Genomic DNA, 14,151 nt, shown 5'->3' on the forward strand with positions numbered 1-14,151 from the left:
GCAGTTGTGGTAATTTGGTGAGTGAACCAGTAGATGGAAGACCTCTCTTTATCTCTGGCTCTCTCTCTCTGTAACTCAAATAAGATAAATCTTTAAAAAAAAATAGTGAGCAAAGAAAAAACATATAGGGAGAAACTTGCATGTGCTTGATACTTAGAGTATTAGAGAAGAGTGTGACAGGTAAGGGGGCAAAGGTGCAAAATGTGGTCCCCAAAACCATCAGGACAAGTAGGGGCACAGAGAAGCCAAGATAGCTGCTAAACTGAGATTTTACCCAGAAAGAAATACAGTCATCAAAAAAGTTTTAGCAGAGATTGTGCCATATCTGAATTTCAGGGAAAAAAAAAAAATACCACCAACAGCAGCAATGTAAATATTGGAAGAAAAGTAGTTCTTACCATTGAGGAATTATTGAGGAGTCTGGATCTAAAGCAACAAGCAAAGAATTCCTAAATCATGAACAGTGACAAGTAAAAACTAACAAAGGGGACAGATAGAACAAATCAGCATCAACAGAGCTTGAGCATATATAAGGGAAAACAAGGAGGATATGAGGGTTTACAATGACAACATTGGATGAACACCTACTAGACAGGATTCCTTTCTTCCTTTCTTGGTTTGCATTTACTAAGTACTACTATATGTGTGAATTTAGCTAATTCTCACAAGGATTCTGTCTAATGTAAGTGGTTATTATTCTCATGAAGACTGAAAATAAAAAAAAATTAAAGAAAAGTACATGAAGATCAAAGAAGGCTCCTCTGATATGTAATATTTAAACTGAGATTTGGAGATGAATACAAGATAGGAGAAGAGTGAAATTCCTGAGACAAAAAAATACACTGTTTATAGAACAAAAATGAGAGAAAGTATGAGGATTAAAGTGCAGAAACGAATATGTGGTATGACATAAAGCTGAATGTGAAGTCAAAGATATGGGTAAGAATTCCAGTTTTCCTTAGAAAGTCACTAAAAGATTTTAAGAAAATGACATGATTTTGTGCTTTGAAAAGAGTGATTGTACTCTGGTGTGGTCCACACTGGAGAAAGAGACCATGGTGAACCAGATAAGAAGTGATAGGAGCCTAGGCTAGCATGGTTATAGTGGAGATCAAGAAAAGTAGACGGTATCAAAAAGTATCTAGGAGATAAAGAAATAAAAAAAGAATCATCCAGGGACTGGTACTGTGGTCTAGTGGGTAAAACAAACGCCTGCAGTGCCAGCATCCCATATGAGTACTGGTTTGAGTCCTGGCTGTTCCAGTTCAGCTCTCTGCTAGTGTGCCTGGGAAAGCAGTGGAAGATGGTCCAAGTCCTTGGGACCCTGCACCACGTGGGAGACCTGGATGAAGCTCTTGGTTCCTGGCTTCAGCCTGGCCCAATCCTGGCTGCTGCAGCCATTTGGGGAGTGAACAAACGACGGAAGATCTCTGTCTCTCTCTGCCTCTGCTCCTCCTTCTCTTTCATTCTTTCAAGTAAATAAACAAATCTTTAAAAAAAAAAAAAAAATTCTGGATAAGGAGTTTGAGGGAAAGGGGTGAATTTCAGGTGCCTGGGTTTAGACATTCACTTGTAAAAGGCCAACTCTCCTCCTTAGAAATCCTACCACAGTCACAGCTACAATGCACTGTCTCTACACTCAGATAAGTATTTATTGTTATATTTTCCCTGGGGTGAGGAAGATGGCAAAGGATGGCTACGAAGAGTCTAGACTTTAGCGAGTATCCTCTATGGAATAATAAACTAAGGTCATCACAACACACAAGCTAATAAATAATACCAATTAGGAGATTTAACTGTACTATATTTTGACTGAGTAGTCAAAGGAATTAACCTAACCCTTTAAAACAGGATAACGTGTTTGCTAATTCTTCAATAAGGACCCCTCATATGCCAGTTAGCCACACTGGAGAACCAGTTACCTATTGGAAGATTGCACAGTGCCCTAAATCACTGTTAAAAGAGCATACACCAGCTGTCAAAAACAATCATTTTAATTTATAAATCTCAGTAGATTAAAAAGAAAAGGCAATTTGAAGACTTGGCACATTGAAAGAAAACCAAGATTAACAATCAGCGCACACAGCAACCAGCAAACCAGCTCAACAAAGCAGGAGAAATTTTATTAAAATTTAAATTGTAATCCAAGATAAAACAAGAATAGGCTGTGAACAAAGAGAATTAGAAAACAGACGATGTGAATATTTTTACATATATGCTTATAAATGCATTGGATAACTCTGGAAGCAGAAAAAAATTGGGGGCCTGCATGACAGGATGAGGAGAAAGAAATATTTTTTGCTGAGCATTTTTTTGAACATCTTTTATAACATGCCTTGAATTCCCAAACACAAATATTTTAAAGAAAAACAGATCCCCATGCTACCCCCCTAGAAACTCAACAATAGCATAAAATAGAAAGAATACTAACAAATGCTAAATTAGTGAACCAGAGACCAATCCAGGAACTCTCAGAATCTAGGGCAAAAGTTTAAAAGCTGGAAAAGAAAACAAAAATAAATGTCATCGTGGATAAATGTTTAAAAATGAGTTAGCAGTCAACAGGAGTTTTACAATGAGAAGCAATGATCAAAGAACAAATAAAAAGTCTTCCTGAGCTGAAGGGTTTGATTCTTTTGCATCAACATAGACACGCAGTATCTAAGTCAAGAATGTTAGAAGAAAAAAGTCCTACAAGAGTTCAAGTGGGAAGTGTGTGGGAAAACCTACAAGAAGAATCAGACTGGTATCTTACTTCTCCCATGCAGTAAATGCTAGAAAACAATGGAATAATGTTTTAGAGTACAGTGGAAAAGACAGCTAGTGAGGCAAAACACTGTACATGTGGTACAGAAAAGACCCATCAGCAAACAGACACCACAGAAAAATTTCAGCCAAACAAATTAAAGAATAATGAGTTGTGAAATAAGAACTTTTATTTATTTATTTTTTTAAATTTTTGACAGACAGAGTGGACAGTGAGAGAGAGAGAGACAAAGGTCTTCCTTTTGCCGTTGGTTCACCCTCCAATGGCCGCCGCGGTAGGCGTGCTGCAGCCGGCGCACCGCGCTGATCCGATGGCAGGAGCCAGGTGCTTGTCCTGGTCTCCCATGGGGTGCAGGGCCCAAGAACTTGGGCCATCCTCCACTGCACTCCCTGGCCACAGCAGAGAGCTGGCCTGGAAGAGGGGCAACCGAGACAGGATCGGTGCCCCAACCGGGACTAGAACCCGGAGTGCCAGCGCCGCAAGGCGGAGGATTAGCCTACTGAGCCACAGCGCCGGCCAGAAATAAGAACTTTTATTAAGAGCTCTATATACATCAATATTGCTAATAAAACTGCTCTTAAGGGACTCTAAAAATGTAAGTAACAAAATCATAACAATCTTTAGCTAAAACTTCAAATTACATAAAATCTGGGAAATGAGGCAAAGGAACAGACCTGAAAAGGTTTTTTTTTTTTTTTTTTTAAAGATTTATTTATTTATTCGGGAGGCAGGTTACAGACAGAGGGAGAGACAGAGAGAGAGGTCTTTCATCTGCAGTGGGGCAATGACTAGAGCTGGGCTGATCTGAAGCCAGGAGATTCTTCTGGGTCTTTCATGTGGGTGCTGAGGCCAAAGCACTTGGATCATCTTCCACTGCTTTCCCAAACCATTAGCAGGGAGCTGGATTGGAAGTGGAGTAGCAGGTACTGGAACCAGTGTCCATATGGGATGCCAGCACTGCAGGCCAAGGCTTAATCTACTACATCACAGCGCAGGCCCATGAAAAAGTTTACAAAAAACAAAAACAAACAAAAACTTAAGGGGCTGGTGTTGTGGTGAACTGAGTAAAGCCATTATCTACATTTCTGGCATCCCATATAGACGCTAGTCTGAGAATCAAGTGCTCCGCTTTGGTTTCAACTCCCTGCTAATGTGCTTAGGAGAGCAGCAGAAGACAGCCCAAATACTTGGGCCCCTGTACCCAAGTGGGAGACCTGGAAAAAGCTCCTGGCTTCGACCTGCCCGGCTCTGGTCATTGTGGCCATTTAGAGAGTGAATCAGCAGATGGAAGCTCACTCTCTCTCCCTCCTTCTCTGTAACTGCCTTTCAAATAAATAAATAAATAAATCTTTAAAAATTTTACTTATTTATTTGAAAGGCAGAGAAAAAGAGACAGACATAGACAAACAACTCCCATAGGCTGGTTCAATTCCCAAATGCCTACAATGGCCAAGGCTGGCCCAGGGCCAAAGCCAAAGCGAGGTCTTTCATGTAGGTGGCAGGAAGCCAATTTCTTGAGCCACCATTGCTACCTCCTGCCATCTGTATTAGAAACTGGAGCCAGGAGCCAGAATCCTGATCAAACTGAGGTACCTTAGGCAGATTTTGTGGCATAGCAGGTTAAAGCTGCTGCTTGGGATGCCTACATGCTGGTTTGAGTCCCAGCTGTTCCACTTCTGATCTAGCCTCCTGCTAATACATCCTGGGAGGCAGTGGATGACAACACAATTGCTTGTGCCCCTGCTACCCACGAGTTTGGGGATTCTAGCTTCAGCCTGGCCAAGCCTTGGTTGTTGGAGCCATTTGGGAAGTGCATCAGTAGATGGAAGACCTCTTTCCTGCTCTGCCTTATTAACTACTTATTAACTTATTAACTACTAGGCCAAATACCCACTCCCTGAAGTTTTTATCCTAGGCAGAGAAAAGGTAGTTTTTATTCATGTGAGTCTTGGAAAACTAATAAAATATTGGGGTCGGTGCTGTGGCGCAGTGGGTTAACGCCCTTGCCTGAAGTGCCGGCATCCTATATGGGCACCAGTTTGAGACCCGGCTGCTCCACTTCCAATCCAGCTCTCTGCTATGGCCTGGGAAAGCAGTGAAGATGGCCCAAGTGCTTGGGCCCCTGCACCCACGTGGGATCCTGGGAAGAAGCACCTGGCTCCTGGCTTTGGATCGGCACAGCTCCGGCCGTTGCGGCGAACTGGGGAGTGAACCATAGGATGGAACACCTCTCTCTCTCTCTCTCTGCCTCTCTTCTCTCTGTGTAACTCTTTCAAATAAAATAAATAAATCTTTAAAAAAATTAATAAAATATATGAACTTTCTCCCTAAATGTTTACACATGCACACAAAATTTGCTTATAACTTTAGGAGATCAGGGATTCCTTTGAAATCCATCCATGAATTCCATTTAAGAACTCATTATAGGTACTAGCTGATTATTCAAATTGATATTCAAATATAGAGAAAACAATCCAAGACTCCCAACAGATGCCTGAAACTGTGCAGTTTCCAAATCCTACATATACTGTTTCTGCTTATTCACAATACTGATGCTAAAGTTTGTTTTATAAATTTAGAGCAGTAAGATATTAACAATAACAAAACAGAACAATAACAACAATATACTCTAATAAGTTACATGTACGTGGTCTTTCTCTAAAAATCTTGGGGTGACATGCAAAGTGAGGTTAATGAAGTAGGCACTGTGACACAGCATTAGGCTACTACGTAAAGTTCACTTGAACAAAAGCACTGTGATGCCTCAACAGTGGATATGGTAAGAGACAACTAACAGGTGACAGAGTATATCCTACATAAGATCTCTTCATGCTATTTAGAATGTTGCAGAATTTAAAACATGAGCTATTTATTTCTGGAATTTTCCATTGCTAATTTTTAGGCCACAGCCTACTGACACTACAAATGAAGGGGAACTATTGTACAGCTGTTTGATACTTAAGGTTTCTAAAAATGCAAGAAACATTTTGATATTGGGGAATCAATCAGTATAGTGTGTGTGTGTGTGTATAATATATTTAGCTCACATACTAAAAACAAAAGAAAGTCTAGAAAAGCCAACTTAGAAAACAAATCACTGGAGGCCAGCACTATGGCACAGCAGGTAAAGCTGGTGCCTGTGGCACAGACATCCCAGATGGGTGGCAAATGTGCTTGGGAAAGTAGTGGGAGTTGGCCCAAGTACTTACGCCCCTGCACCCATTTAGGAGACTTGTAAAGCTCCTGGCTCGGGATAGGCCCAGCTCTGGCTGCTGCAGCTATTTGGGGGAGTGAACCAAAGGATGGAAGATCTCTCTCTCTCTAACTGTGCCATTCAAATAAGTAAATACACCTTAACAAAAAAAAAAAAAAAAAAAAAAACCAAAACAAAACAAAAAAAGGTTTCTTGGGATTATGGGTAGGAGCAAGTGTTGACTAACAAGGCACAAAGAAACTTTTGGATTGGTGGAATCGTTCTAAAACTGGACTGAGGGGCCAGCGCCGAGGTGCAGTAGGTTAATCCTCTGCCTGCGGCACTGGCATCCCATATGGGCACCAGTTCTAGTCCCGGCTCCTCTTTCAATCCAGCTCTCTGCTGTGGCCTGGGAAAGCAGTAGAAGATGGCCCAAGTGCTTGGGCCCTTTGCATCCTCGTGGGAGCCTGGGAAGAAGCTCCTGGCTTTGGATTGGTGCAGCTCCGGCCGTTGTGGCCATTTGGGTGTGAACCAACGGAAGGAAGACCTTTCTCTCATCTCTCCCTCTGTAACTATCTCAAATAAATAAATAAAATCTTGGGGAAAAAAACAAAAAACAACAAAAACAAAAACCTGGATTGAGAAGCCTGAACAACTCTCATTGTATTGCATACTTACAAGAGATAAACTTCACAGTATGTAAACTATACTCAATAAAGCTGGGTATTATTTAAGAGCAAAAGAGAAAAATCATATAATCATACACAGTTGCTAAAATGATATTTAATAATATTAAGTCCTATTAAAGAAATAAACTACTTGCTAGAAGAACAGATGACTACTTTCTCAACATGGATGTCTCAGTATCTAATACTGTATACGTTCATTAAATGCCATAGGTAGTGTGGTACTTCTGCTCTCACCATGCCTAAAGTTGCCTAGAACTTTCATTTTACTCTCTAGAGAACAGCATGGAATCCAACTGCATAAAGTGAAAAGATTCTGATGATTTGACCACTATTTAAACAAACTTTCAATTAATCTTCCAGTTTTTTAGCTCCACCTCCATCCCTAATTCCTTCAGTTTTCCACATTCCACTGGACCTACCGCTGCCAATTTCGAGCCTTTTAGAGGTCTGAGGGTGCAAATCAGGTTACTTCTGGGCTTTATTCACTAGCTACTTAAGACTATAACTCTCTCAATTTTGCGAAGAAATCATTTAAACTCTCCTACTTGCTGTCTGGCCTCTAAAACTCTGTTGATGTTGTCTCCTTTCCAAGTCTACTTTATCTTTCATGGATTTCTAACTTAGAAGTCCCTCTCATGTGATTTTGGTAGGGTTTATCAACAGGAAGGAAAAGCAAAAGTATGTCCAACCTGCTATCTTTACCCAGCAGTCAAAATTTAATCGTGACTCTTTAAGCTGCTTTCAGTTGGGCATTCTTCCTGTGGCTGGTTTTATATAATAATCTGCTAAATGATAAACCAAAATATATGAAAATATAAGGGGGGGAGGAGAAAAGGAGGGAGAAAGAGAATACATCGATAGAGTTTTGAAAAACAGGTGGAGAGGAGAGGAACAGAGAACAGAAATTGGACATAGGACTAGAGCGAGAATAACAGTTTTTTTTTTGATAAAAGAGAGTGAGTCTTCAGATTTACAAGGTTCAGACTCACACACACAAACATCAGTAAGAGATTCCAAAACCTCCAGAGAAAACTGAGAATCAGATTGGTATCTAGCAACACCAGAATGTTAGAAGATAACAAAGCAATAACTTCAAAGTTCTATAGGAAACAGATTCTGAACCAGGACCAACACAGCCTACCAACCAGTCAAACAATCAAGAACAGGTTACTTAAGAAAATCAGTCACCCAAATATTTCAAGTATTTTATTTCTTAATTTAAAAGATGTACAAGTAAAATTTGGAGTGGAAAAAAAAAAATCATCCGTGAGACCAAATTTTGTAAAAAAGAAACAGGAACCCCAGAGTGCCTATGAATAGAGACAGAAATATAAGGGACCAGAGTAGCAGAGGTGGTAAGAGATCAACTTCTGGATCTGTTTTAAAAGTACAGCTGATAGGCTGAGATCATATATGAGGAGAGAGAGAGAGAATATGGAGAGGAATCAAGGGTAACTCCAAGTATTTTGGCCTTACCAACTAGAAGAATGGAGTTACTATTCAATTCGGTGGGGAAGGCTGTTGGAAGAACAGCTTTAAGATACTGAATTAAGATGCTGAGTAGAGATACTCTTTTAAGTGGTGGGGGTCAAGGGCATATTCCGATTATAATGATTGCTTATGAAATTAAAAAAAAAAAAGCCTTATTTATTTAAAAGGCAGAGTAACAGAGAGAGAGAGAGAGAGAGAGATAGTTCCACCTGCTGGTTCACTCCCCCAAACAGCTGCAATGACTAATGCTGTGTCAGACCAGAGCCAGGAGCCTAGAATTCCATCTGGGTCTCCCACATGGGTAGCAGAGGCCTCTGTATTTCAGTCATCTCCTTTTTTCCCAGGTGCAAGGGCAGGCAGCTGGATCAGAAGTAGAGCAGCTGGACTTGAACTGGCAGTCTGACATGGGATGCCAGTGTTGGCTTGGCCTGCTGAGCCACAATGCTGGCCCGCTCATGGAATTTAAGCAGTGTAAAGAGGAAGGTGAAGTTATGATGGAAATGAGGAAGAATCAATAGTAAGGTTAAGAAACTGTAGGCTACATCTATCAGTTTGAATGATGGGGTACTAAAGTTGAGGTACTAAAGAGACTGGGCACCTGGACAGAGATGGAGATGGAGGCTGGAAATAATGATGTGATAGTCATTCTCTATTAAGCACCTACAATAAACTAGTTACTTCTTAAAGCACCATGTAATTACCAAATGACTCTGAAAAACAGGCATTACTATCCTTACTACAAATATCTGTAGTTAAAGCTAAATAACTTAGTCAAGGTCAAAGAGATGATGCTAACTCAACTGGCTTTTTGGGTCACATTTAATCCCAGAAACAAAAGCCTCACAAATCAAGAATTAAGACCCTGACGGATAAACTGTTTTACAGATCAACTCACGTTTTATCTGTTTAAAAATTTTCCTCAATGATACTCTATTTTAAAAACCGCTTTTCAGAGGCTGGAGTTGTGGTGAAGCAGGTAAAGCCACCCACATGGGCACCGGTTTGTATCTCAAATGCTTCACTTCCAATCCAGATGGTCCAAGTGTCTGTGCCACTGCTACCCATGTGGGAGACTGGATGAAACTCCTGGGTTCAGCCTGGCCCAGCTGTGGCTGCTGCAGTCATTTGGGGAATGAACCAGCAGGTGGAAGATCTCTCTTTGTGTAACTGACTTTCAAATTAATTAATTAAAAAATACTGTGGCAATGAGTTACATACAAAATTCTTGCTACATATCATACACAGATTAGGTTTCCTAACCCTTCCTATTTCCTATTCGGGATTATATTATTTTCTCAACTTCTGATTCAGAAGTCATGTCTTATCTCACCCTACCAGAAAATGAAGTGAGTTTTCGGCATCTGACTGCAGACCCCAGAATTATTTGAGTTCTGAGGACTAGACAACAATAATAGTTTCCAAGGATTCATATGCAGCATTCAATAAAGGCATTTCAATTAAAAAAAACAGGGAAAAGATTTCAAAGGCACTTCATGAAAGATGAAATACAAATGGTCAAAACACGAATGTGGGGGTTGGTGTTGTGGTGTAGCGGGTAAAGCGCCCGCATTCTACATGGGCGCCAATTTGTGTCCCAGCTGTTCCACCTCTGATCCAGCTCCCTGCTAATGGCCCAGGAAAAAAGAAGCAGAGGATGGCCCAAGTGTTCGGGTCGCGCTACCCACACTGGACATCTGGAAGAGGCTCCTGGCTCTAGCTTTGCCCAGTCCTGGCTATTGCGGCCATCTGAGGAGTGAACCAGCAGATGAAGATCTCTGTCTCTCAGGGCTGGCACTGTGGCACAGTGGGTTAATGCCCTGGCTTGAAGCGCCAGCATGAGACCCGGCTGCTCCATTTCCAGTCCAGCTCTCCACTACAGCCTGGGAAAGCAGAAGATGGCCCAAATCCTTGGGCCCCTGCACCCGTGTGGGAGACCTGGAAGAAGCTTCTGGCTCCTGGAGCAGCTCTGGCCATTGTGGCCAATTGAGGAGTGAATCAGCGGAGGGAAGACCTCTTTCTCTCTCTGCCTCTCCTCCTCTCTGTGTAATTCTGACTTTCAAATAAAAATAAATAAATCTTTAAAAAAAAAAAAGATCTCTGTCTCTCCCTCTCTGTAGCTCTGACTTTTGAATACATATAGTCTTAAAAAAAAAGATATGAAAGTATATAGCCTTATGAGTAATAGGAGAAATAGAGATTAAAACCATGTATAACCACATACAGATTGGTTAAAATTAAAACACATGATACAAAGTACTGTTGGTGAGGAATATGGAACAACCAGAACTCTTTAACATGCTAATAATTAAAGCAAAAACTAGGATACAACTTGGGAATCTGCTCTGTTGATAAAGACATACATTCTTTGTGATCCTGCAATTCAAATTCTAAGTATCCATAAAGAAAACAACATAAACATGCATCAGTGCACTTCAACACAAATGCTCATAAAACCACTGTTCATAACAGCCTAGAACTATAAATCTAAATGGCAACTGTAGAATATCAAAAACTGCAGAGTATGAACGTGTGTTCTATTCATAAAGGAAAAATATGCAACAAAAGCTGAAAATAAAATTTATAAAAAATAATCTTTTATATAAAGTTCAAAAATGGATAGAACTATTATTTAGGGATGGCGACTTTTGTGGTAAAATTACAAATATCAGAATATTCATATCCAGCTTGAGATGGTGGTAATTATGATGTTGGAAGACACGGGTGGTGGCAGGTTCCTGGGATGCTGGTAAATGACCATTTTGTCCTGGGTGGTGGTTAGTTACAAGGATCTTGTCTTAAAAATGCTTGTTTTGTCTTACCTACTGGTTCAGGACATGTGGTTTTATTTCACAATAAAAACAGGAAAAAACTCTATCCTGAGGAATCAAAAAAACCCACTAAAGAGAATCCCCAGAGAGCTCAGAGATTAATCCTTGGTCCACAGCTTAAAAAGATAACAAGTGGGTGGATGGTTAGCCTAGTGGTTAGGATGCCCACAGCCCTTTTCGGACTGAGTTTAATACCCAGCTAGGGTCATGAGGACTCCAGCTTCCTACCGATGGAAGCAGCAGTGATGCTCAAGTAATTGAGCTCCTGCCACCCACAGAGACCTGTCTTTCCAACTTCCACTCAGTACAGGCTACAGGGGACATTTGGGGAGTGAATCAGAGGATGGGTGCTGGTCTGTCTGCCTCTCAATTAAAAAAAAAAAAAAAAAAAGTAAAAAGGTCTCCACATTAGACTGAACTTTACCATTTCTAATTTTAAAATTTGAAGTAAACGGGGCAAGCATTGCGGTGCAACAGGCCAACCTCCCATACGGGCACTGGTTCATAATCCGGCTGCTCTATTTCTAATCCAGTTCCCTATTAACATGCCTGGGATGGCAAGAAGAACATGGACCAAGTTCTTGGCCCCTGCAACCATGTGGGAGACTGTGCTGGAGTTCCACACTCCTGGCTTTAGTCAGGCCCAAAACTGGCTTTTGTGGCCATTTGGGCACTGAGCCAGTGGATGGAAGATCTGTTTCTTTTCTTTATTTCTGCCTTTCAAATAATTACACAAGTCTTCAAAAAATTTTGAAGTGCCCAGTATTGACTGCATACTTATAAAGAAGTTTTAGATTAGATAATACTACGCAGATAGTATATCAAGATTGGTAACTCAAGTTTTTGCAAACCTAATTCCCAAAACCTGTGGTTATAATAAGTCACTGCTAAAGAAAAAGCATACATGGGTATTGATATATGTGGAATTAAAACATCAATGCCATTAAGTACAAATTCAATTTAAAAATTTTTATTTCTCTATATTAAGTCATAATACAAGAAGTAAACTATTTTATGTCATATAAATTTAACCAATGTCACATGAATTTAACTATTACAGATTAATAAAATATTTATTGACTCCAGAAGCAGCCAAATGTGCAGTTAAAATGTGGATCATTAAAATAAAAACTTTTTATATCTTTGCAAAGAAGGGTACATATACCATTTTTTTCTAAAAAAAAAAAAAAGACTGAAATTAATACCTTAGAAATCTTAAAAATATGTGGACTTTTTGGTCAGGAATAAAAGTAGCCCAGATAACTCACTGATCAGTCACAAAAGTGGCAAGACATCTTTGAATTCAGATTAAGCAAGGCTTTTTAAAGTTATTAAACCACCTCAATGAGAAATATGCTTTCAACTGTATGTGGCTTTTAGCAAGAACTTTAGAGTCCTTGTCATAATTTCACAAAGCCACAAAAACTGAAACGCTGTACAGCTATCCAGCTATAAAAAAAACATGAAATAAGACCAAACAATAGCTAAGTTATTTAGGAAGCATAATTAATAGAGTCTAATTAAAAAAAATCTTTTTAAATGTATTTGAAAGGCAGAGAGACAGAGATCTTTCATCTGTTGACTCATTCTCCAAATGCCCATGAAGCCAGAGCTGGGCCAGGCTGAAGTCAGGCGTTGGTAACTCAATCTAGTTCTCCCATTTGGGTGGCAGGAACCCAACCACTTCAGCTAGGTCCTGCTGCCTCCCAGGGTGCTCCATCAGCTGGAAGTTGGATTAGAAGTGCAGTCAGGACTCAAATACAGGCATTCAGATACAATGGGATGCAGGTGCTCCAAGCAGCGTCTGAACTACTGTGCCCAATGTGTGCCCCGATCATGTCTTTAATTATCAGTAAATATGAAAATACATTTTGAAGTACAACGGAGTTCTCAAAGAATAATGAAGAGATAACCTATATAAGTTGTTTTAATGAGGTCATGTGTCAGGACACAGTGCTCTGTACGGCAAAAAGGGCAGTTGGGAGTGTTCCAGTTCCCATAGCACTCTACACAACAGACACTGGCCTACCTCAGCTCCATGCCAAGCTCCATGCCAAGCTCCAAGCCCAGACTCCAGCGTCCCGCTAATGCAGACCCTGGGAGGCCGGATGAGTTCAAGCAGTCGGGCCCCCGGAGACCTGGACTGAGTTCCTGGCTCCTGGTTTTTAGCTTGGTTGAGCCCCAGCTGTTTTGGGAATTTGGGGAAGGAACCAGCAGATTCCTTTCAAACAAACAAAATATACAGACCTGCTAACTTTTTTAAAGTATACAATTTTCAGATTTTAGTAAATTGAGAGTTGTGCAGCGATCACCACAACCCAACTGTGGAACGTCTCAGACTACTCTTCTACAGAGCACAGTTCTGTAAACACGAAAAGCTGCCCCGTCCAGGTATAAGATCTATGCAAAGGCAAGTTCTAGTACAAGGATCTACCACAGCATCCACAAAAACGTGTGGAACACTTGATACTGTAATACGACTCTCTCAGCAATTAACTTAAAACTACAATTTACAGATTTAGACAATTTGCTTCCCAGCCCCAGACCTCCGACCCTAACTCTACCAGATGTGCTGGGAAAAACACCTGGGTTAGCGTGCGCCCCCCTTCGAAGTGTTCCCGACTGCGGTGAGAGTTCTTTGAAGAGCAGGAGCTAGTTTATTTTCTCTCTGGTTTCCTGGCAGGGCACAGACCCAGCACGTACGAACGGAAATCAAACCCACACAAGGCTGCAGCGCAGCTACACACTCTGGGCCGGGACGCTCTGCCCGCGAGCACCCCGATCTGCCTGCCTCAGACCTCGATTCTCCTCCCGGCCAGGCTTCCAGAAACAGGGCAGCAAGTGTTGTTCACGCGTACCCCGAAGAGAGGCTTGCACAACACGCTTCGAGAAGCATTCCGGTTTCACAGGTAAACGCCACGGCGCGGACAAGCGGGATGGGATCGGCCCCACCGTCCCAGCGGCACTGGGAGACCATTAGCGTCGCAGAGCAAGCCAAAGTTTCGGCACGTTACTTCCGAGTTCACCTGAGGAATATCGCCACGGACCGAAACGAACGAGTCTGAGAAGACGGGCGCTGAGCCATCGGCACCCCACTCGGGCTGGGCGGAAAAATTCTTTGCATACTCCGGCTTTTGTTTTGTCAGGCAGGACGACAGAACTACCGAATTTCCGAGTTGGAAG

The 14,151-nt window shown here is 41.3% G+C and overlaps 1 protein-coding gene across 3 annotated transcripts in view; it reads right to left on the reverse strand.

The window, feature by feature from the left end:
- LSM14A (LSM14A mRNA processing body assembly factor) overlaps nucleotides 1-14,151 on the reverse strand; it is a 58,027-nt gene that overhangs the window by 43,358 nt on the left and 518 nt on the right. Inside the window, exon 1 of one of the 3 annotated variants that reach the window (XM_062177127.1) lies at nucleotides 13,827-13,846. The exons of the other annotated variants lie outside the window; for them this stretch is intronic. The gene's annotated coding sequence lies outside the window, so the exon portion shown is untranslated. Of the gene's footprint in view, nucleotides 1-13,826; nucleotides 13,847-14,151 lie in introns of those variants that run through there. 3 annotated transcript variants of the gene reach the window in all.

The sequence above is a fragment of the Lepus europaeus genome, chromosome 19 (assembly GCF_033115175.1).
Source record: "Lepus europaeus isolate LE1 chromosome 19, mLepTim1.pri, whole genome shotgun sequence".
In the NCBI taxonomy this organism is placed as follows: domain Eukaryota; kingdom Metazoa; phylum Chordata; class Mammalia; order Lagomorpha; family Leporidae; genus Lepus; species Lepus europaeus.